Genomic DNA, 25087 nt, shown 5'->3' with positions numbered 1-25087 from the left:
CCTGGGGCCCGTTTCCACTCTGAATCATTTACTCTGAGGTGGCCACCCTGCCAGGCCCTCTGTGTGACCTTCCTGTCACTCAGCACTTGCAGCATATATTAGTTGATCCCAAGAGAATATTACTGTCTGCGAGCTATAAAATATAAAAGTCCAGGGATTCCGAGGTGGATAGGCTGAGTCCTTGGTATCAACCTCCCCAGCTTTCTTTCTTCTTAAATTAATTAATTAAGTAATAACAGAACACAGCAGTCACTGTATTCTTAAGTTAGTACTTGATAAAACATCAAGGAAGAAGTCTTTGAGGGAAAGGTGTGGAGATGGTAAGAGGGAAAAGGGACAAGGATCAAGCCCGCTCATCTGGGGCAGATGCTAGGTCCAGGCAAGCTCAGGGAGGCCTTGCATACTGGCTGCACAAAGCTCAGCTGAGTGGTCTGAAAGTGTTTCAGCCCTGAGGCTGTTGTCATTTGATAGGTAGCCTCTGGCCAAGGCTTCAAAGGAAGTAGACTTCTGCCAGGCCAGGGAGATGGCCAGCAGCAGGTGAGGCTACCCGCTAGGAGCTTCAGGATGCTTTCTCGCTCCTTCAGGATTTTCCAGGCCTGGTCTTTTTCCTTCTTGGTGGGGGTGTGCTTCTTCTGCCGTGAAGCCATGATCTTTCAGAGGGCATCCATGACCTCGCTGTCTGCCATGCAGACACGCTGCCTTAGCTCAGGCTGGCTCACCTCCTCCTTTGCCAATCTCATCAGGTCATGCTTCTTGGTGCAGTTGTGTGCACTGAGTGCCTTCAGCTCAGCCTGCCATTTGTGCAACTCAGCAAGGACCTCACCCTCTGAGTCCTCAGCAGGCCGGTCGTTGGACTCCAGTAGGCCCTGGGCAATCAGCTCCTCCTTGATGTGGCTCTCCAGGGACTTGGAATGTGGCACACTGAAAGGCTTGTTCTGATTGAATGGGGGGTGGGGGCGGGAGGTGCTTACTCCATCAGCTCCTGATTCTTTCCCTGACATGTCAGAAGTAGGAGAATCCTCTGTAGGGGAAATAATATTTTCCTCCACTAGGGCCTGCACTAGGCACTGTGTCAGGGCACCAAAGGGTGTTCATGTTGGGCTTCAGACTTCTTCATCAGGGCATCCACATCTTTTTTGTCCAGTTCGGTCAGTGGTCCTATGAGGCCTTTCTTCTTGTCAGCCACAGCTGCTGCCCGATCCCCATCCTTCTGTTCCTCTTGCAGATCCTCCTGGGCCCAGCGTTGGGAGTAGTGTTTCCGTAGTGGGGGAATCTTAGAATGTCCGGCTTCATCTTCAAGTGGTTCCTCTAGGGTTTGTACCTCCTTCAAGTGGTTCCTCTAATGTTTGTACCTCCCCACTGGTGAAGTCGGCACAATAGGGCTCCACAGAGGCCGAGAACCTGTTGGGAACATCATTCTTGGAGATCCAAGGCACATAGATTGGATCATCAGTAAATTCATAGTTCTGGATCTAGGGTTGAACGTTTTTGAGTTTGAGTCATCCTGGGCCAGAGCCTGGCCCATGTCCTGTTTTCCCTTCCAGTTTCTGCTTCTTAGGTTTCCCTTGTTTGTGGGGGAGCACCAAGCTCTCGGTCTCAACCTAGCTTCAGGAGACCTAGCTTCAGGAATCATCGGTAACCTTTCTTATCCTGCCAGTCAGTAAGGATCTGGGTTTCAGCTTCCAGGACACGCAGTCGCCTGCTTGCAGAGGACAGCAGGGCCTCAAGCTCCAGCTGCAGGGTGTCCAGCTCCTCAATATCAAGGCCATCGTCCTCGGAGCCAGCCATCACGGCCATGTACCGGGGACAGACCTTCCAGGTGGTCCACAAACTTGAAGTCATGAAACTGCTGCAATGGGCAGTCCTTCAGCTCACTTACGGCCCAGAAGATGGGACCCTCCCTGGAATGTTCTCAGGATTAAGAAGTGATGCTCATCAAGTTCCCAGTTCAGTGCCTGGCCCGGAAGTGGGCCTCCCCAGCTTTCTAATCTAAGTCGTAGAACTCTGCATTCCGATAGCCTCCTAGCCTTCTTGTTGTGTCCAGTTTTTTTTTTTATTTTTTTTTCTCACTCAGCAAGTCAATCTACTATAGCCTCTCCCCCTTTACCTGGGGCGGGGCACACTCCACGGCCCAGCGGATGCTGAGGCAGAGCCTGGCGCTTAACCTTACTGCCAGCATTTTTCGTGGCAACTAAACGCCTCACAAGCTGCACTCGTTGCTTTTTTGCACTTGGGAGCAGAACAGTAACTCGGACACAGGCTTCTCACTTTTTTGCGATTTCACAAAGAAATCTGCTCTTATCATAAGTTTTAGCATCTTTCCCCTATTGAGCGTATGATTTATTTTTCTTTACTTACTACCTCAAGAGCTTTCACCTTTCTTCTATAGGAAATTGTTTATCCCACCCCCACCCAGGCCTGTCTCTCTCCTTTCTCAATTCTGTCTCTCAGCTTCTCCCTTGGACCTTTCTCAGCAGAACCAGGAGCCATCTTGTTTCACCCACTCTGGTTTTGGAATTATAGGATACCCGCACTTTTGTGCCAAGGTCTCACTCTATAGCCCAGGATGTCCTGGAACTCACTATGCCCCCACTCAAATACCCAACAGCCCTCTTGCCTGACTTAGCCTTTCTAGTTCTAGGATCACAGGCCACTGGACCCGGCTCTTTGCAGTTGCTTCTTGACAGTCAATGACTTGTGTTCTCATTTTTCTGACAATGTCTCTTGCTAACGGTTTCGAATTTGGGGTAAGAACATTTTACACGTCCAGCTCTGTTTGGTCAAATTGATCCAAAGGAAGGGCCAGAACCAGGATACTGCTTCTGCAAATGGATATCCAGCATCCTCTATTAAAAAGACTCTCCTTCCTCCCACTTATATCAGCACCTTTGTAGAAAACCTATTGTCTCTGACTGAGTCATTTTTGGCCTCTGTAGTTCTATTAATCTATATGTCGGTCTTTATGCTTTTTCTGATTTTGATTTTCATGGTTTTACAAGTAAGTCTTGAAAATGTATAGCTTAGTTTCTCCGATTTCATTCTCTTTCCATCAGATTGTCTTGGCTTCAATAATTTTAGAGTCAACTTGTCAATCTCTGCAAAATTACCTACTGGGATTTTAACTGGGTTTGTATTGAGTCTTTAGATCAATTGGGGTGGCTTAATATCTTAACAATTCAAGCCTTTTAATCCGTGAACATGGATTATCTCTCCGTGTATTTAGGTCGTTCATCTTCGGTTCTGCTCAGGGGTGTTTTGTAGTTTGCGTTGTGTAGGTCTTGTGATGTTTTGTTTAATTAATCCCTGGATGCTTCCTTTATGTCGGCCAGTACTGCTAACACTATTATTCTTTCATTTCAACTTGTGGTATAGAGAAGTCCAGTAGATTTTGAATTGTTATGCACTTTGTATGTTTTTATTTTTAAATAAAGTGGAGACAAATGAACTCTGAATATTGCTGAAGTGACCAAAAGTTCTCTTGTTTTCTTTCTTTGGACTCTGTGTCCCTTCGATTTCATATTCATATCTGTCTGTCCTCTCTATTTTAACACGCACAAAGATATAGTGTTTAATATTTGACATGAAAAAGCCCTGTGTTATAAGTACGGCTATTATCTCAATTTAGAGATAAGAAAACAGAAACCTGGAACAATGGATTAATTACCAAAGTCCCCAGATAATAAGTGCCTGGAACTGGGAATTGATTCTGGTGTCTGGCTTTTGAGCCGATGGCCTACATCAGAGATCTTTTGGTATCTGGACACCTTCATGGCCTTAACAACGACTGAGCCAATGTGTGCTCAGAGAGAGACTGTGTGGCTGGGAAATGATGGCTAAGAAGCTTTGGTGGACTTAACCACCAGATTTCTATGTTTGCCATAAAGCTCCAGCATAAAATAGAAACCCAGAGGCAGACTCTTAGATGTGTCATCCTCCTCTGATAATCCATAGAGGATACGTTCCAGCTGCCCCAGCAGAAGCCTGAAACTGGGTAGTCTTGAATCCTAGTAGAAATCAGACTTTGAGCCTTGGATTTTTATGTTTTCCTAGAAGAGCAATATGCAGTGCAGGGCTCTGTTGAGATGCTGGGCAGAGCAGTGAACCACACCTCCAGTCCGTCATGTGGCCACAGCAGAAAACAGCCAGTGTGAGGTGTGGCTAAACTCCTTCCTTCCGCAGCATCAGCGTATTAAATGCATTTTTTGACTTGGGATATTTCCACCACACTATGAGTTTGTCAACTCTATTGTGAGCCAAGGAGCATCTGCACTACGATTTTTCTATATGCCCTGCAGTGTTGCCAGAAGGCTGCCAACATTTGGCCTTCTATGGTTTATCCCAGGGTGTTTTATACTGCTGTTTCTGTGCTCTGAGGCCAGGCCAATAAGCAGTAAGTTGCACAGTGTTAATACTCTTACAAAGGGAGATTCATGCAGAGTGCAGTGGGGCTCAATGCTAGAGCATTCACCTGGTGTGCATGAGATCTTGGGTCCAGGTCCCAGCACCACAAAACAAATAAACAAAGGAAAAATGGGGTGGAGTGGTGTAAGGTTTCATCATATTGCTCTAAACAGTATTAAAAGTGAAAAAATTTAAAGTTATTAATGTTTATTTTAGAATTTTGCATTAAGTAGTACTGGACTGAAGTTAACCATGGGTAGGTGAAATTATGGAAATCAAAACAATGGGGAAAAGATGGGGCTAGCATGTGTGTGTGTGTGTGTGTGTGTGTGTGTGTGTGTGTGTAATCACAGCCTCAGTAGTTTCATGGATGAAGTGCATAGGACAATGGCATACAATGGAGAACAAGAAACTTCATTCCTTGACTCAAACTGTACACAAATGTTTTCAGGTATAATTGACCTATATTCAAAAGTTTTAAAGCTTCTAAATAAACAGGTAGAGGTCAAAGAAAAAATATTTTCATGATACTGGATTGAGGTAGGTAAAGATTTTGTCATAACACAGAATGCATTAAACTGAAAACTAGACATTGAAATGGGGCCTAATGAAAATCTGAGCCAGTGAAATGCAAGAAGAAAATCAACTCTCAGAAGTTGTCCTCTGACCTACATAATAGACCTACATAATATACTATGGTCTGGACATGGCGTGTTCACACACACACACACACACACACACACACACAGAGAGAGAGAGAGAGAGAGAGAGAGAGAGAGAGAGAGAGAGAACAAAATAATATCTGACTATCAAAATATATCATTTAAAATGTATTTTTATTTTATGTGTACATCTGTGTGACTGTATGCCAAATTCGCACAGTCCCAGACAGAGGCCAGGAGAGCGTGGTGGACCCCTGACCTGGGGGTTGCAGGTGGGTGTGAGATCTCTGATTTGAGTGTTGGGAACTGAACTTAGGTCCTCTAGAAGAACAGCAAGTGCTCCTAACTGATGATCTGGCTCTCTAGACCCTCAAAAGGGTATTATTTTTAAAAACTAAGTAGAGGGGTTGGAGTGATGACTCAACAGTCAAGAGTGCGGCTTAGCTCTTGTAGAGGACACCGGTTCAGTTCCCAGTATCCACTCGGAGGCTCACAACTATCTGAAACTCCAGTTCTAGGGGATTTAACACCCTCTTCTGGCCTCCCATACCCATGTGGGATTCATAAAGTCACACAGGCTCTCAGACAGACACATAAATAAAAAATAAAAAGAAATGAAGTAGAGGCAGGAATAGTGACATAGACCTTTAATCCCAGCACTTAGAGGTAGAGTCAGAAGGATCTCTAAGTCAAGGGCTATGTTGTGAGAACTTGTCTTAAAAACACAAAACAAACAAACAAACAAAAACCAACAAAAAGAAAGAAAGAAAGAAAAGTAGACTATCTATGGACTGCCAAAGAATTCACATACAAAATATATTTAAAAATTCCTTCAAATCAATAAGTAAAAAAATTAGTGCATTACCCACCAAGAGACTCCTACAAAATGTTTATGCCAGCTCTATAATTGACTTAAATTAGACAGAATCCAAATATGCAACAAGAGGAAAATAAAACAATTTGTGATATAGCCACATAATGTAATATGATTAGTAATAATAAAAGAAATGGACTACTAATATACAGAACACAAATGAATCTCAGAACTATGCTGGGAAAAAAGCCAGATATGGTGCTAGGGTGTAGCTCATTGGCCAAGCATGTTCTTAACATGCATCAAGCCTTGGAATCAATGCCCAACCCAAACAAAAAGAAAACCACAAAAGAGTACAAATAACTGGGTGTCTAGCACACATTTATAGCCCCACCTATGCAAGAGATTGGGTCAGGAGGATCTCAAGTTCAAGGCTAGCCCAGGCAACTTAGCATGACCTTGCCTCTAAAAGGGATAGGGGTTAGCTGGAAGCCCTGAAATACATACTATGTGGTTCATTTATATGTCATTATATATATAATATTTAATATATCATATATATATAATATTTAATGACATATATAATGATATATATATCCTATATCAGACTGGTCACCTCTGATAGACTGGGCTTGACTTAATAAAACACAAAGTGATCTATTCCATAAAGTGGGCACAGGTTACAATATATGCATATATGTTAAAAATAAGGTAAATGTTTAAGATTTGTGTATTTGACTGTACATAAACTGTGTCAAATTTTTTGAGACATGGTATCACTATGTAATTCTGACTGTCTAGAACTCACTCTGTAGTCCAGGCTGGCCTTGAACTCATAAAGATTCATCTACCTCTGCCTCCCAAGCTCTGGGGTTAAAGGTGTGTGCCATCGTACCCAGCCCTTTAAGTCAATCTTTAAAACTTTAAGTAAAACAAATTGCTGAGGATCCCCAAAAGCCTATTTTTGTTTTCTATCAAATCTTAGAAATGGAAAGAGAAATATAAAAGTAGGATCTCATTAAAATATTAAATTTACTACATATTTACACAAATAATATCATTATGAAAATAACTCCTCTTATTTTTTTATTCAGCATAATATTTTTATGGATTATCAATGAATTTCACATCATACATCCCAATCATATTCATTCCCCAGTTGTTCTATGTCTGCCCGCCAATCTCCTGTGTCCTCCCCAATCAACCAAAAAGAAAAAAGTAAAAAGCAAGTCCCATTTGTGCTCTCTATGTACTCCCTGGAGCTTAGTCGAGCTCTCAGTGGCCTGCCCCTTAACCAAAACTGAGTCCTTCCCTTCTGCACCCCATGGACGCCATCACAGTTAGCCATCGGAGCTAACTTCAGTAGCGTTACCGTAGCGTTTAAGAGTTCTCTTCCATGGCTTCCAGTTTAGGCTGCTACTTTGGAGGTGGGGAAGATTTGGAGTAGGGGTGTCACCAAAGCCTTCCACGTCTCTCTCAGCTGTGCATCTGTGGTCATCGATATCACTGCAAAAATAACTCCCTTGCTCTTTACAGTCAGCAGGAGCATAGATAACTCAATTTTCTTCTTTTAACTTTTTTATTGATTCTTTGTTTCACATCATGCACCCAAGTCCCACACCTCTCCTGATCCCCTCATACCTACCCTCTGCCCTTGCAACCTCCTCCCCAAAAGAACACACACACACACACACATGCACACACTAAACAAAAGAAAGCATGAAAAACATCTCATCAAAGAAGCTGTAGTGTGTCAGTGTGTCTCACAGCATACCCCTCTGTCCACACATCTTCACTTGCAAATGTTCACTGCAATGAGTCATTGGTCTGGTTTTAGGTCTCTGGCTTCTGTGTCACCATCAATAATGGATCCTTCCCGGGATTCCTCCTGGCTATTCTGTTGTTGCCCTGTGTCATTGAAATCCTACAGTTTTGGATCGGCAGGACTGGCCCTTTCATGCTCTCCAGCAGTTCATAGATGACATGGATTTTGGAGTGGACCAACTCAAAGCCCTGGATCTGGGCCTGGGTGGCAGCTGAGCTGACCAGCCTGGTAACTCTCCCTTACCCAAACTACCAGGTCAAGCCACCCCGCGCCACCATGGGCAGGAGGCAGGGGGCAGCTCTCCTACTCTCATGCCCTTGGGGCTCTCTCACATTTACTCGCACCTCCAGAGCCAGCTCCACTGTGCTGCCCAGTCAAGATGCAAAGCCCACTTTCTCAAGTACTGTAGCCAATGAGATGCTGGTCCAGCTCTCCTGTGCTCACAACCTCTGGGCTGGCTTACCTGTGCCTTTGCCATCAGGGGGCGGGGGTTGGGGGAAGGGTTGCAGGGCCCTTTCTCCCGAGAGCTACACGCAGTGAGAGGCAGGGCCAGCTCACCCACTCTCATGACAGGTCAGCTCCCTCTTCTGTCAGAGGCGGTTAGGGGGTGTGGAGGAACACATCTCCCCTGCACCCATGCTTCAGAGAAGATGAGTGATGGAGTCAGCTTTCCCTTGTTCTTGCACTTGGGGCTGGCTCACCCAATCACCCTCCACCAGGGCCAGCTCTACTATGATGCCCAGGTGAAATACAAAGCCTGCTTTCTTGAGCACTACAGTTGGTGAGAGGCAAGGCTAGCTCTTCTACTCTAAACCCTGGTGTCAGCTCACCTAACTACCTCAGGGCACAAGGGACTAGGGCATCACCTCTGTGCCCACACCCCTTCATAGCACAGGAAGGGCAGTCAATATTCTCCCTCTCAGGGCTGGTTCATCTGCACTCCCCATATCCCTGCCACTAGGGACAGCTCTATTGTGCTGCCCAGGCAAGGTACAGGACCCACTGTCCTGAGTGCTGTAGCAACACCAGCATTCCCACTCTTATGACCCTGTGGCCAGCTCTCCCCTGAGGGGAGAGCTCAGGGGGGCAACAAGTGAGGAGATCACCTCTGTGTCTATGTCACCCCATAGCATAGAACTGGCAGAGTCAGTACTCCCCACTTTCACGATTGGGGTCAATTTGTCTATGCCCTGGCACACAGACACACAGACACCAGGGCTAGTTCTACTATGCTGCCCAGGAAAGATCCATAACCCTCTTTCCAAAGTGCTGCAGCCGGTGAGGGACAGAGACAGCTCTCCTGCTCTCATGACCCCAGGGTCAGGGGTTTTGAGGGGTGAGGTGGGGAGGGCATCTCCCTTGAACCCCGGCCACTCCACAGCAGATGAGTGGCAGAGTCAGTTCTCCCATGTTCATGCCCTTGGGGCTAGCTCACATCCCCCTCCCTGCCAACAGGGCTAGCTCCACTGTGCTGTCACCAGTGAGAAGTGGGGCAGATTCTCCAGAATGCTGCAGCCAGTAAGGGATGGAGCTGGTTCTGCACAGCCCTTGGACATCCATGTGGTCCCTGGCAGCTGCATAGACCAGGGACATCCCCATGATCTCTAGTGGTAATATGAGGCAAGGACATTAACACTGATCCCTGCTGCTGCGTAGCCACTGACCCAGATGTGGCCCTCAGCAGCAGCTCGGGCTGGGACCTCACCATGGCCTCAGGTGGCAGGGCTGAGCACTCACAACAAGCTCCTCCTCTCCACCCTGAGCCTCCAGTTCCATCTCTCTCCGCAATGCTCAAGCCGCTCCACTTCTCTTTCTCTCCCATCTGACCACACATACTCACACAGAGTGGTGGCTCCTGCTGCAGGCAGGCTTGTGACCTCCTCTGTCCCCACTGCATAGCTTGGTGGCTACATCTTACTCACATGGCATGGTTGAAGGTGAGTCAGGTCTGTGGGCGACCCCCACCCCCACCCCCACCTGCACTGTGCCGAGCCAACTCTATCTTCTTTCTTTCTTTCTTTCTTTCTTTCTTTCTTTCTTTCTTTCTTTCTTTCTTTCTTTTTTCCCCAAGACAGGGTTTCTCTGTGTAGCCTTGGCTATCCTGGAACTCACTCTGTAGACCAGGCTGGCCTTGAACTCAGAAATCCGCCTGCCTCTCAACTCTATTTTCTTAATAACAATAACAAAAAGCACCAAGTCACGTGTGCATGCCTGAAATCCCTGCATTTGGGAAGCAGAAGCAGAGGGTTGGACAGCCTAAGCCAGTCTGGGCTGGTAGCAAGAACCTGTCTCCAAAAACAAAAACAAAAACCCTCATGGGAAAACTGACATTCAGAGTCTCCTTGGTGAGAAGGATGACACTATTGTACTTCTTTGCAGACTTCTTTAATGTCTGGCTTAAAAGAATACAGCTGAGTTCAAAAACCTGTGTCTGCATTTAATTTGCTACAACCTCATATTAATCAGCCTTTAGAAACTCCAGTGTATACTTAGGGGGAAAGCAAACGAAGAGACAAATAGCAGGTCAGAATCATTAGGAAAACAGCTTAGACCTCATGACCCTCCGGAGTCTCACAGAAGCGAGCTTGTTCCCCCTTGTGGCAGGCTGACCCCTGGCTCTGACTCACCTCTCTTGGCTGCTTCTTTAGCACGTGGCTAGAAAAGAAATCAAAAGGTTTTTCAGACTGGAGTTTTCATTCCTAGTACCGTCCAGATTTTCCACTGTTCCACTCTTCCCTCCATGACATTTTGAAGGTTTGATGGCTTTGGTGCACAGGACATTTTTTTTTTTCCTGTCATCTTTTCTTCAGTCAGAGACCATATTCCGACCAGCAGGTAGACAAAGGCACAGCAGGGCAGAGTCAGTCTCAAGGTGACCTCTCTCTCCACTTTCCTAGGATGATGGTTTATCTGAGAGCACAGCTAGAATTAGTGTGTTCTCATATGTGTTCAGCGTCCAATTATAAAACACAAGTGCAGAAAGGTCACTTGTATCCCGTCTCAGGTGCTGCTCCTCCCCCTCCCACAGGAACTCAGGAACTCTCGACGTTTTGTTGCCTAAAGCCTTGTGAAATATCTTTAAAGATTTTAATTATTTTAATTTATGTGCCTGTGTGTTTATGCCACACACATGGTATCAGTGTCCGGGAGCTAGAGTCACAGGGGGTCGAGAGCTGCTCAGTGTGGGTGTTGGGAACTGAACTGCCTCCTGCAGAGGCAGCAAATCTTTGAACCACCAATCCATCTCTGCAGCCCCTGAAACTTGTCTTTAAATGATTTGGGGAAACCTCTGCACTACTTAGGCCCACTAGTCTTAGTTAATTCAGGAACATTCGCCAGATTTTCCCTAAATGGTAATAAATATGTTAGAGGTTTTTTTTTTCCCCTCACAGATTATTTTAAATTGTAAAACAAGAAAAAAATCTTCAAACCATGGACCACAATAAAACCTTTTTATTTCCATAATACTTAATTGCATCTTCCTAAGGAAGGATATTTTTAATGGCAAACTTGGAGAAGGAAAAACAGGTTGCCGTTTCTCATTTCCACAACAGTGTAGTGAGTACAGACATTCAGTACTCTGGGTAAGTCGAGGAGGAGGAGGACGCTGTGGGGCTTCAGACTTGCTGGGAGTGATTAAAGCCCTGAGACAACAAAACCTCTTTTTCAGACAGCTCCATCCAACTTCTGCACTTCAGGCAGCTCAGAGCCTTTCAGAGCTAGGAAAAATGCATCCCATAGTGCTTAATCATACACATCTCCAGGCTTGTAGATAAACTCCATTATCAAGAAAAGGCTTGAGTCCCACTTACTCCCTTCTGTCCCACTAAAGTGGCTTTTTAGTGTTGAGGACCATTCTGGGCACGTCTGTGATGTCCTTGTGCAGACCTCTCCCTGTGGAGCACACAGATGAAAAATGTGCCTCCCAGTTCCAGAGAGTTTACAGTGTCTCTAGTTCTTTTTAATGGAGGACACCAAGAGAATTCAGACTAAGAGATGAGCCGAGGATGGGGATGGGAAAGTGGGGAGGGTAACCCGTGGAAGGGAAATTGTGACCTAGTGTTAAACAGTTCTGATGGAAACAGTATCCTGACAGTTGTGGAGCCAAGGTATACCACAAAGTCACACTGAACAATAAAACCTCACACAAGATTGGGGGGAGGGGGTTTCCCAGGAGGGCAGCTGCCTCTGCTCAGGTCAGAAACAGCAGAACACTGGGCAGAAAGCAGGGCTTATATAGAATTTCTTATGGGGTGGAGCTTTCCAGGGTAACAATTTCCAGGGTGAGGACTGGTAGGATTTCAAGTCCTGAGCTGCAGAAGCTTAGGGATTGGTGAGTTTTCCTATTTAGGGATTGGTGGGATATATATATTTTTTTTTTCTTGTAAGGTGTAGCATGGCCACTCTCCCAGGGTTGGGAATGACCATTACAATTATAACAGTTAGAAAGCACCCTTTGAGGCTGTTAGAGAAGTCTAGGGTGAGGGGTGAGGCCTGGAGCTTCTCAGGAAGAAGTGGGGCAGAAGGTGGGACTGGCCACTTTCCTGCCTTGAGGGTTTACTGTAAGTATTTCTACTTGGATGGAAGGGTAACCTGAGACACGGAGGCCCAGGAACCACACAGCTCTGAGAGGAGACCCCTCAGCAGAGGCAGTGCAGCTCCCAGGGGAGGAATCCCAGCTGAGCTGAGGACTCAGGAGCCTCAGCCCCACTCCACTTCATTTCTTCCTTTCTTCTCTTCATTGCTTCTTGACTTCTTCAGATAAAAATTTCACACCAGCCAGAAAATCTCATGAAAGAGATTTAAGGGAGGGTCCAGGGTGTGGAGAAACAAATTCAGGGGTGGCTACTTCTGTTCCTGGGAGCAGACAACAGGGAACTGGACAAAGGGCAGGACTTATGTAGGAATTCTTAGGGGGCGGAGCTTTTCAGGGCACAGATTTTCAGATTGAGGATTGATGGGATTTCAAGTCCTGAATTTAGGAGCTGGGATTGGTGGTTTTTCCTGGTCAGGGATTGGTGGCTTTTTTCACCTCTTTTTTCCTGCATCAAGCCCATGGGTTAGGGTGGCAAGTCCTTCTCAGCTGCAGGCAGCTTTGGCTGAGGCACCATTTCTGGAGCTGCTTGGGAAGTCTGGATAGGAGGTACTCCCACCGTGGACAGATCCTGTGGGACAGATCCTGTGGTGGTGTTTCATGGAGTCCTGAGGCAGGAAAGAAGGTGGACAGCTCCTCACGATGGCAGCAAGCTGAGGCAATGGGCATTGCTGCCATTTTGGCATCTTATGGTGGCCTTCCTTGGGCTAGGGCAGAAAGAAGGGTTCTGCCACTGCTTTGATAGCTTTTATGATGCAGTTTAGGGATTGCTTTTACAATGGTTACAAAGTTTACAAAGTATACAAAGTTTGTACAAAGGGAATCCTTCCCTGCTGTTTGAGCCAACTTCTAGGTCTTAGAATACTGGCGAACTGCACCGTAAGTGTAACTCTATTGATCTGTGTAAATCCTAAGGGATGGGGAGACTTACGCTCACTTTGAGATGATGGTGCCCTCATTGAGAGTGAGAAATTGAAGCCCAGAAGGGTTATGTCCCCAAAGCCAATAGTTAGCAGCACTGTCTAACTAAAACTAGTGCAGTGCTCCTCACGCTGCTCCTTTACAAACCTCAGCAGCCACTCTCAGTTTAACGCACTGAGCAAAAGACCCAAGTGTCTGGCCAGGCTGTGTTCCTTTATAGAAGCCCCTAAAGGGTACCCCTCCCCAGAGCTGCCATTTTCTGGCTTGCTTTCCTCTCCATCTCCAATGCTGGTCTAATGAGTCCTGGCATATCACACTTCTCTGACTCGGGATCTTCTACACCATGCTATTGTGTTAAGGACACAGTGAGATTGGTCAAGATAGTTTCCCCATCTCTGGCTCCTCTGCAATCATCTCTGGAATCTTGTTTGCATTAGAAAACAGTATATTCAAAGGGTTTGAGGGTTCACTATGGGAAGGCCATTATTCTGACTACATCAGCTAGAGCCTGACTGATATTAGGATGGGTTGCAGTGGTGGCTTCCTGGGATGATCACGGGGGCCGGGGGGAGGGGGGTTTGAAAACTGTCGCCAAGTGCTGTCTTCATGGGAACTGGCTGGAGCACCACAGAAAACGGGGAGGAGCACTCTTATTCGCACTGTGTCTTCTAGTGCTCTCTAGTCGATCTAGTGTTCCCTGTTTTTACGACCAATCAGGAAGCCGGCCTAACACAGAGGTTTTGTGTGGCAGCGCAGAGTGTAGAACAGCAGGTCTGAAGGAATGATACGGCTTCGTAAGCAACAAAGACAGCAGTTTTAGAATGGCGTGAAGATGCCTCATCTTATGGAGGGGTTGTGTCTCAGCAAATCTATTTAACACATGGTTGCTTTCTCTCATAAAGGTGTGGATGCCTGGGACTTGGGTAAAATGTCTGGGAGTGGCTGAGACCATCATACTTTACATCACTAGCCCAGGAAAGAGGTAACATTCAGAAGAGAGCAGTTGTTATTCATTGGGTATCATGTTCACACCATTGTCCTAAAGCTGAAAATTTCTAAGTTGAATCAATGTAAGCTGGGATGGTCTGTGTGTTTAACCAAAAGTTTAAAATTCAGCCTGGCAGTGGTGGCACCCAGTGTAGGATAAAAGGACTAAGGAAAGAACACACTGACCCAGACTTGACCCCAAGACCAGGGCCAAGAAACAATTCTACCAGTCCCTGAGCTTGCCACAGAAACCCACCAATCCCTGAACAGGAAAACCCACCAATTCTAAGCTCACCCAAACTTAGGACTTGAAATCCCACCAATCCTCACCCTGGAAAGCTCCACCCCACCCCACCCCCAAGAAATCCTATATAAACCCTGCTACCTGCTCAGGTCCCCGCTGTGTCTCTCAAGAGCAGAGGCAGACACCTTCCTGGGGTTTTCCCTCCCAATAAATCTCTTGTGTGAGGTTTGTTTTGTGGTGTGACTTTGCAGTATTCTTTGGTTCCCAGGATATCTCTCTGATCAGAGCGGTAACACTTGAGCAGAGCTTTTGCTGGGGAGACCTTTCCTTGAAGCAGCTAAGGCAAAGCTGTAACACTTCTGTAGGGGAAGCCTTTCCCTTCAGAGCTGCAACACTTACACTCACCATTCAGAAGGCAGAGGCAAGCTTATCTATGAATTCAAGGCCAATTTAGTCTACAGAGCAAGTTCCAGGAAAGTCAAGGCTACATAGAGAATCTCTGTCTCAAAAAAAAAAAAAAAAAAAAAAAAAAAAAAACAGACAAAGACAAAGAAACAACAAAAAAGACAAAACAGCAACAACAACAAAAAACAAAGAAATTCATAACTCTAATATGTAATTCTTTAAAAAAAAATAAGAAAAAGGTAATCCAAGCTTACTATGGCGGCATATGCCTGCAATCTCAGCAACTCAGAAACTAAGGCAGGAAGATTACAAGTTCAAAGCTAGCCTGGGCAACTTAGTGAGACCTGTCTTAAAATGAAGAAAGGCATGAGGAATCTGGGGATGTAGTTCAGTGGTAGAGCATTTGCCTAGCACATAGGAAACCCTGGGTGTGCCACCCCCAGGGTATAAGCCAGCCCCAGCTGCTCATTACCAGGAACTACTCCACACTGCATAGACTTGCATGTGCCATTGTTTGCTTATACTGGTGGCACAGCAGGTCTGTTGACAGCAGCACCAGCACGGACGATTAATACATTGTACAGTGACGGTATAATGACCATGATATAATTAGGCAATAGGAAAATTTCAGTTCCATCATAGTTCCCTTGGGACCACTAACAGGTACACTGTCTGCCATTGCCCAGGATGTCCTTATGCCGCACATGATTGCATACGGTGATAAGGCTGGGGTCCCTATAGAGTAGAAAGAACAGAAATGCTTAAAAACCAAAACGATGGTGTTACCAATAAGGAAACCCATGAAGATGATTTTTATGAGGCAGAGGGGCTCACCAAAAGAATGCTGTCTGAGGTTAGGGTTTCTATTCCTCTGAAGAGACACCATGACCACAGCAACTCTTCTAAAGGAAAACCTTTAATTGGGGCCATCTTACAGTTTCAGAGGGGTTAGTCCATTATTGTCATGGTGGGGACCAGGGAGGGATGCAGGGAGATATGGTGCTGGAGAGATAGCTGAGTTCTACTTCAGGATCGGCAGGCAGCAGGAAGAGAATGAGACACTGGGCCTGGCTTGGGCATCTGAAACCTCAAAGCCCACCCTCAGTGGCCACACCCACTCCACCAAGGCCACGTCCACTCCAACCAGGCCACGCCCACTCCAATCAGGCCACATCTCCTAATCCTTTCAAAGAGTGCCACTCCCTATGAGCCCATCAGGGACATTGCCACTCAAACCACCACAAATGCCAATGGCAAAAGTGGACTCATTTGAGCAACACAAATGAAGTAGGGTGTTAAATTCGTTCTTAGAGTTAGAAAAGATGATATGACACAGGGTTATTAAGGAGATGATTATACGTAAAGACAGAATCATCCATCTCTGAAAGACTGGCAGTATCAGCGTGTCAGCCCTAAATTACAACCCGGGTATGAGGGAAACACCACAGGCATCTATTTTGACTTTAATAAATGAAGGTGTAAATCAACAGAGAAAACAGCAAATCCCCTGTGCAGAGGAACTCTAGACACATGGTTTTTTCTTAGGGCATGGAGACTTTTCTCTGTAACCCCTGCATTAGTTACTAGGTAGCGATGCAAGATCGGGTGTTCAAGGCCATCTTGAGCTACATAGTGAGTCTGAGGCTACTCTGGCTGGGTGAGACCTCCAATCATTTCAGTGTAGGCTTCCAAAGAGAGCAGTGTGGGCTGGGAGTATGGTTCAGTGTGCAGTACTCGCTGAGCATGCCCAGTCAAGCCATGAGTTTGGTTCCTACCCCTGCCCCCAGGACTGCAGGATATCATTCACAGCTCAAAGCTTTTTTAGGTGCTGGGGCTGGAACTGAGCACCTTGCTGAAGTACTAGCACTAAGCCAAGCCAAGGCTGGAAAGTTCAGAGAGACATTAAGTCACCAGAAAGTTGTTTTTAACAAAAGTATATGTGCATTTGAAAAAAATTAAAATGTGATTATTGTTCAGTCCAGAAACACTATGTTTCATAACTTCCAATTAAAATAGTCCTGAAGCATGCAAAAGAATGTTCGAGCATAGGATATCAATGGGTTATCTGTCTACAGGGTTGAGTCCTGTCCGGTGAGGGGCAGTCTCCTGATGACCCCTGCATGACCTTCCTGAGGCAGGATCTGTGGATGTTTTAACCGGCAGCTGTGTTACACAGGCCAGCAGAGATGGCACAGGCTTGATTTGATTTGGTTTGTATTTTTGTCTTTTTCTCTCTCAGGGCTGAAAGTAAATCTGGGGTCATATATATATGATAGACAAGTACTCTACCACTGAGATATATGCAGCCCAGTTTGGTTGGCAATTTTAATATTTTATTTATTTTGAGATAAGTGCTCACTGTGTCACCTTGACTGTTCTGGAACTTTCTTTGACGATTTGGCTGGTCTTGAACTCACAGAGATCCAATAGTTTCTGCCTCCCAAGTGCTGGAATTAAATGTGTTCATCACCACACCCTTTTGGTTTGTAATTTAAGTGAAAAATAAAATACATGCTCTTGTAAATAAAACAAGAAAACACCCCACCGTGCCACACCACCACAGCAGCCATCCTAAGCTGGCCTCAGCTAACCCAGTGAACCCTTAAACCCACTGCACTGGCCTAGTGAGGGCTTTGCTTTCAAAAGGATTTTAGGAGAGGTGATTTTTGCCTTGGGGGAGATCCCTTCATACTGTCTTTAAAGCAAAAGGACCACACTGCAAAGAATCCAACCACCGGCAGGACTAGGAGGTCCCTGGCCTCAGGAGTGGGGAGCCTAGTAACACCCCCATTTCAGTTCCTCGGGTAGAAGACTCAGCCACTGTGTTCTAAATTCCCAAAATGTGGTAGCCTTGTAGTGACTAAGGTCAAAGGTGAACAAATGCATGCTGTTGCTGCTGAGCGGATGGGAAGGTGTTCCAAGGTCATGGGGTGCTATACAGTGAAGGGGTGAGGGGGCCGTTACAACAAGCACCTGTGTGCCATCCTAGGTGGCACTCCACAGAGACACTGTGCCCTCCCTCTGACTGCCAGACTCTTAAAACAGTGAATCCTAGGGAATGGAATTTCCTCAGGAATCTCAAGCTAGGACAGAAAAGGCTGAAGCCTGGGGCAGCTGGAGGAGGAACTTGTCTCCCAGGGAGAGATTCCTAAGTTCTGATGAGTCAGACCACCTAGCAGGAGAGCCTGGAGTCTGGACAAGATGGCTGTGGGCCTAGACCTTGACCAGCATATTTATTCACACAGCTAGCCCTCTATTTAAACTTCAGCCTCATGCCCTAGCATGACCCCACAGATAAGCCTAGGTGCTGGGGGTAGTGGTAGTGGTAGTGGGTTTGGGGGAGGGGCCCACCAGACATCTTTATTTGTTCTTCTTCCCAAAGTGGCCACATTGAATAAATCTTTCTCTGCTTGATGTTTAATTAGGACAGGTAGCTTATTAGAGTTGCCAGGGCTCAGACTCCAACTCAACAATTCCAGTAGCAACTGGGAGGCTGAGGCAGGAGGATCACTTGTTTGAAACCAGCCTGGGCTACACAGTGATACTCTGTTTCATAAAAGCAAGACACATCTGAATGTGATCCCCAGAGGAAATGGAGCCCTGTGGGCTGACAGAACAGGAGAGCTGACTTATCAGCTGATTGGTTATCTGTGGTGTCGGGGAAAAGCTATGGGACCGCCATCACCAAGTTCCCAGTGATGGAGTGGAATTTGGCAGACAGATTATTTTGATTGTTGATGGGTAGATTCCTTTGTGGCTAGAGTTTGTTTAGGTGGGAGCAGGGATGTGACCTTGCTGGATTTACCAGGAACATGTATTTTGTTTTTGATTAAAAATAAATCTAGGGCTGGGGAGATGGCTCAGCTGTTACGAGTACTGCTTGTTCTTCCAGAAGTCCTGAGTTCAGTTCCCAGCAACCACATGGTGGCTCACAACCATCTGTAATGAGATCTAGTGCCCTCTTCTGGTGTGTCTGAAGACAGCTACAGTGTACTTGTCATATATATAAAATAAATAAATAAAATATTAAAAATAAATAAATAAATCTCTACACTGGGTCTACACTTGCTCTATTCCCCTTCTGTCACTGGCTCCAAAGCTCTAGGTAGCTGGCCTCTCCCTTCCCTTCCAGCTCCTCCCTTCCCTTCCAGCTCCTCCCTTCCCACCCAGCTCCTCCCCTTCCATCCAGCTCCTCCCTTCCCACCCAGTTTCTCCCTTGCATTTTGCAGTGTGTGTTCTTCAGAGGATATACTTCTTTTTATTATTATTATTCTTTTACAATCTTATACATATTTTGGTCATTTTATTCCCTATTACTTATCCCCTATTATTTATTCCCTTTATTATTTATTCCCTTTATTCCCTATTATTTATTCCCCATCTCCTCAAAACTCCAGCTTGCCTTTCCCCTTTCCAACAAGTTGTATCCTGTTTTCCTATGTGTGTGTGTATGCATGTATGTGAGGATGTATGTGAGTGTGTATGTGTGCAAGTGCATGCATGTGTGAATGTTGAGTGCCTGTGTGTGCATATGAATATGTGCAAACATGCATGTGTGTGTGTAAATGTGCGTAAGTGTGTGTACATATGTGTGTGTGTGCACATGAGTGCTTGTTACAGAATATTCGATCACACTGTTAACCCCAAGATTGTGTTGTTTACTGGAAAAACCTGTTTCTGGGTGTGGTGCGGCTCAGTCCTTAGCACATACCTTTAATCTTTCTGTCTGGAATATAGACACACCCTTAGTATAGACCTTTAATCCTAAACAATGAAGACAAAGTTAGTTTGTAGAAGGAAACACCAGTGTTTGAAAGTAATATCTATGGGAGGCAGGAGGATTTCTGAGTTCGAGGCCAGCCTGGTCTACAGAGTGAGTTCCAGGACAGCCAGGGCTACACAGAGAAACCCTGTCTCAAAAAAACAAAAAAAAAAAAAAAAAGAAAAAGAGAAAAGAAAAAAAGAAAAGAAAAAGAAAGTAATATCTAATTGAGTGGCAGACAAAGTGACGAATCAGAGAAAGAGTTGACAGAGTAGGATCTGCCCAACACTTACAAGAAGAGAGAGGAAAGGGAAGCTACTTAAGAGGCAGTGCAGAATGAAAAAACGAGGCAGTTTTACTACAACAGTTGTACAGAGACAGATTGCAGAAAGAACAAGCTAGACACAGGTGAAGACAGAATAAGCCAGAGAATAAGAAGGAGCCAGAAGATTAGAACAGATTGCCAAAGGGACTGTTTAGTTTGAGGCCAAGCAGAGCAATTCCGTCAGAGGCCAAGAGAGAAGCCAGATTGAGCCAGTCGTCTTGGAAAGGAGTTTGAGCCAGAACAGCTGAGTTGACCAGCCATCTAGAGCTCAGAAAGACCTATAAAGGGTGAGCTTATTCAGGAGTAAGTCTCAGAGGCTGAAAATATTCTAGGCCCAGATTGGAGTGTATGGAGACCAGAAGCTTCCCAGGACTAGGCCTAGGTTAGCAGAGGGAGGCAGTAAACCTTCTAGATGACAATTATATCAAGTGAATAAAAGTTACTTTTACACGAGTGTATGTGATTATGTGTGTATGCCTGTGAGAGAGAGTGTATGTGTCTGTGTGTGTGCTTGTGTGTGTGTGTGTGTGTGTGTGTGTGTGTGTGTGTGTGTTTAATTTGGGTTGCCTGCATGTGGGAATGTGAGAGGTATGGCAACTTACTAGTGGCCACACTACTGAAGAAAAGGACTTCCCCCATCAGCCACGATTAACTGCCAACAGCTCCTCAGAGAAGGGTAGGGTTCCACATGGCTGTCCTCTACCCATGATGGACTGTCAACACTCCATTTATGCAGGTTTTGCAGGTCACCACAGCCTCTGTGAGCTCATGAGTATAATGGCTACACCATGTCCAGAAGAGGCAGAGCTGCTGTTTCTTGAAACATGTGTGGGTTTTTTTGGTCCTGGAGACTGACCCCAAAGCATGCTGGGTAAGTGCACTGCCTTTGAGCATATCTAGTCCCTTCCTGGTGCTTTTGACACCGAAGTCTCCTGATCTTCCTTTTCTCTTGGTTTTTGCAGAAAGTTCAAACTTTTTACTGAAGGTTTGATATTTGAATCTGACAAAGTAAAGCCGGCAATGGACAGGTTGAAGGAGAAAGGCATTTATTTGATCAGTTTCACATGACAAAAGGCTTCCGATCATGACCTGAAAACCTAGGGTGAAAGATTTGTTTTTACACTTAGGTTCCATAATACATGGGAAGCCACGGAGAACTGTGCCTGGACCATTTGTGAGCCTGTAGAAGCAGGCTGTGGACAAGGAACATAGTCTCCTGTTCTGGTTCTTCTTGGCCACCCAGCTTTAGAACGTCTGCTCCAGGGTATGAGGCAGCACTTTTTGTTGTTGTTGGTGGTGGTGGTGCTTTTTCGAGACAGGGTTTCTCTGTGTAGCCCTGGCTATCCTGGAACTCACTCTGTAGACCAGGCTGGCCTCAAAGAAATCTGCCTGCCTCTGCCTTACAAGTGCTGGGGTTAAAGGCGTGTGCCATCACTGCCCGGTGAGGCAGCACTTTTTGTACCACCTAAAGCCAAACACACCCCCCCCCCCAGCTTTTATTTAGCTTTGTGCTTGGCCTCTCTCCTTCACTCTCTGCCTTGACCCTGCTCCCCTTGACTCCAGAGCTTCCTCAGAGAGCCAGCTGGAGAGATCCTTCTTAAAAATGAGCTCTCTAGGGCTCATGTCTCAGCAGGTAAAGGCGGCTACACCCGAGCTTGATCCCAAGGACCTAGAACCCACATTACAAATGGGGAGGAATGAATTACGTGTCCTTGTGCTGTGTTGCTGTGTGGCACATTCTCTCTCTCTCTCTCTCTCTCTTTCTCTCTCTCTCTCTCTCTCTCTCTGTCTCTCTCTCTCTGTCTCTCTCTCTCTGTCTCTCTCTCCCTCCCTCCTTCCCTCCTTCCCTCCTTCCCTCCTTCCCTCCTTCCCTCCCTCCCTCTCTCCCTCTTCCTCCCCACTTCCTCTGATTCCCCACAAGACATCTATATTCCCAGGAAGCAGCAAGCAGTATGCATTTCAGAGGCCTGGCCTTATCCCCTCTGTTGCCCAAACACTTCGTAGGAGCCCCCGTGTGTGTCCAGTGCCTCCTGGAAACTGCCTGTAGCACTCCGCTGCGTGGAGCACTTTGCTGCATGGAGCACTCCGCTGCAGCTGCATGGAGCACTCCACTGCGTGGAGCACTCTCCATGCTGCTCAGGATACACCTTTTCTCTGTTGCCTGTTGCTTGGACAAGACCTTGCCTGGTTCAGACAAGCTCATCTTCCCCCAGCTCAGACACTTTCTTGCTTTATGGCTTGAAGCACTCACTGCCTAGTTGCCTCTTTTCTCCATTTTCTTCTCTTCCTAACCACTTATTTTTCTCATCTTATTCAGGTTTTTTGTTTATTTGTTTTGTTTGTTTGTTTTGGTTTTGGGGGGGTTGTTTATTTGTTTGGTGTTTTTTTGACTTAAGGTCTCACTCAGCAGCTTAAACTGCCCTGGAACTCACTGGAGCTCCCCTGCCTTAGCCTCCAAGTGCTGAAATTACAGGTGTAAAGCAGTTACCACCTTTGTAATCTTTAAGAAAATGAACCAAAGTCCTGATGGGGCCCTGAGACAGTGTTCTGACCTCACAGCCAGAGACCTTCCCTGTGGAAGGTTTGCCTCCTGGTGGAAGTCCTGTGTCCCTGAGAATGGCGGTCTATTCCTCCTTTAGATCCGCCAGCACAAGGGTGTCTCTAGATGCATAGACAAACAAGTCGAATGGAGGAGTCAGGAGAAAATACAGAGCAAGCCAGCTGGTAAAGAACAATGGGGTGTGGGTGGTGCCGGGATGGTGGGCTGCAGGAATCCAAAACTTAGGGTTAGTTTTTGTGGTTGGAGGTATGTCATCCCCCTTCCCCCAAACAACAGCTCAGTGGGAAGAAACGGAACAGACTGATAGGTCTTTAAAAGCCTTCAACAGCCAGTCTGGCTTGATAACTGGCTTTGTCTTTGGAAATTGGGGATAAGTATATTTTCAGTATTCCATGCTCACTGAGCATTTGACATTAAAGTGCTTCTGGAGGACTATACTCTTGGCATCACACTGCTCTGCTGAGACTGTGAAGGGATCTGACAAAGGCATTTTATTATATTCTGCATTTCTTGGCAGGAAATGTTTTTAAGGTTTGGGACGCTTAGAGTTAGGGTTACGGCTGGGGATTAAACACAGGGCCCCATCAGTACTAAATTAGTGCATTGGCACTGAGATACACCCCTAGACTAGGTTCAGTTTTAAATAAGGTTTGGTGAGCCGAGCAGGGATTGGCAGAGATTTGGTGTTCTGGGAGGCATGTGAGACCAAGTTCTGTGAGTCGTCTCCAGAAGGAGCTGGGACCTCAGAGAAGGGGCTCTGTTTCCCAAGCTGGTGAGAGGTCTTGTTACTGGTTGAGTCCTTGTTGGTACCAGGATTCCCTGTGGCTCCTTCCTCTATCCCTCTGTTCTTCAAGGCACTCCAGACTGTATTTAAGCAGCCCTCCTTCACTACCTGTAACTGAGTGCCAGAGCAGCTGAGACAAGCCTCCACCGTAAGCCATAAAGAAACAATTAGGCACAGTTAATGGCCCATAATTTGTTACTCCTATGTTGTGTTCCCAAGGGTTCCCTCCTAAGTTATTACCAGGAAGAAACATAAAACTGCACATAAAACAATGTATTTCACAGAAACAAGGAAAGCACATTCTCGTTCTCCCCATGTCTCCCTGTGATGAAAAACTGCTGGAAATGACACAGCATCTCACAGAAGGGAGGGGCTGTCACTCACTGGCCCACAGCACTGCAATTCGGACATATGTATAGAGACAACCACCAAATTTGTGGGCCCGGTGCAAAATACATACATGCAGTCTCTTTCTAAATACATCAGGATTTGCAGCACAGACACGTTAAGCCCAGGGCGGGCCACTGCTCAGTATAAGGCCCAAGCACTGCAGAGACTGCATCTGTAAAGTGCTGCTCCTCTTACAGTGGGCTCCTCTCTTGGCAGGGCTACTGCAAACAAGGGTGTGTGTGTATTCTCTGAATGTCAAAATACTTGAGAACACCAACTAAGAAAGCTTGCTTCTGCTCTTGGTGCAAGGGTCCATCCAGCCCACTGCAGTGTGAGGCGGCTGTTTCACTGCATCTGTAGTCAGGAGCCAGAGAGAGATGAACACTGGTGCTCAGCACAGCTCCCTGTGCTGGCTAGTTTTATGTCAATGTCACAAGCTAGAGTCATCAGTGAGGAACCTCAATTGAGGAAATGCCTCCATATTCTGAGTGCCTCCATATTCTGACATAGGCAGGCCTGAAGGACATTGTCTTAATTAGTGGTTGTTGGGGGAGGAGGGGGGAGGTTGGTTATTGTGAGTGGTGACATCCCTGAGCTGGTGGTCCTGGGTTCTATAAGAAAGCAGGCTGAATAAGCCATGGAGAACAAACCAGTAAGCAGCACTCCTTCATGGCCTCTGCATCAGCTCCTCCCTCTAGGTCCTTGCCCTGCTTGAATTCCTGTCCTGACTTCCTTTGATGATGAACATTGATTCGGAAGCATAAGCTGAGTAAATCTTTTCTTCCCAAGTTTCTTTGGTCATGAAGTTTCATCATAGAAACAGTAACTAGTTAAGACACTCCCCATCCTGTTTTTCTACACTAAGGCCTTCTGGAGGAGAGGAGCAGTGTCCAGAGCAGGGCTGTGGAGAGGGGTTCTTACTGTGATCTTTGTGAAACAGTATGTACAAAGAAAAGTACCTGAGACACACACATCTCAGAGGCTGATGGATAGTGTTAGCTGTACTGATGACGTTCACCTCCCTGGACCTTGAGCATCTTCTGCTCTCCAGAAAACCCCATCTGGCCTCCGCAATCTGCCCATCCCTACTAGACAACCTTGGTCTTGGTGATGTCTGTTGTCATATCCTTGTATCCACTACACAATACTTTTTTCCTTCCTAGTTTTAAATGTCTTAAGGATAGGATTGTACAGTGCATGTTTTCAAACTCAAGATTTTCCAGGACCCACTCGTGTAGTCAAGGACTTTGCTGTGTCTGGTTCCTGTATTCTCTATGCCTTGGTGTGAAGCTGGCATTCTGGATTTCTTACAGAGACAGGAAGAATTTGGAAGGGAGAGGAGAGAGGGACAAATTGAAGTAGCTTGGGGGCACAGTAGACAGTGTGGTGGGAGGGGCTTTGTCACAGAAATGC

At 46.1% G+C, this 25087-nt stretch overlaps 1 pseudogene; it reads right to left on the bottom strand.

The window, feature by feature from the left end:
* Nucleotides 1-353: 353 nt before the first annotated feature.
* On the bottom strand, nucleotides 354-9301 carry LOC117712382 (transcriptional adapter 3-like; annotated as a pseudogene).
* Nucleotides 9302-25087: the final 15786 nt, after the last annotated feature.

Source organism: Arvicanthis niloticus, chromosome 7, assembly GCF_011762505.2.
Source record: "Arvicanthis niloticus isolate mArvNil1 chromosome 7, mArvNil1.pat.X, whole genome shotgun sequence".
In the NCBI taxonomy this organism is placed as follows: domain Eukaryota; kingdom Metazoa; phylum Chordata; class Mammalia; order Rodentia; family Muridae; genus Arvicanthis; species Arvicanthis niloticus.
The sequence above is the reverse complement of the archived record's forward strand: the minus strand, read 5'-3'. Positions and strand labels throughout refer to the sequence as shown.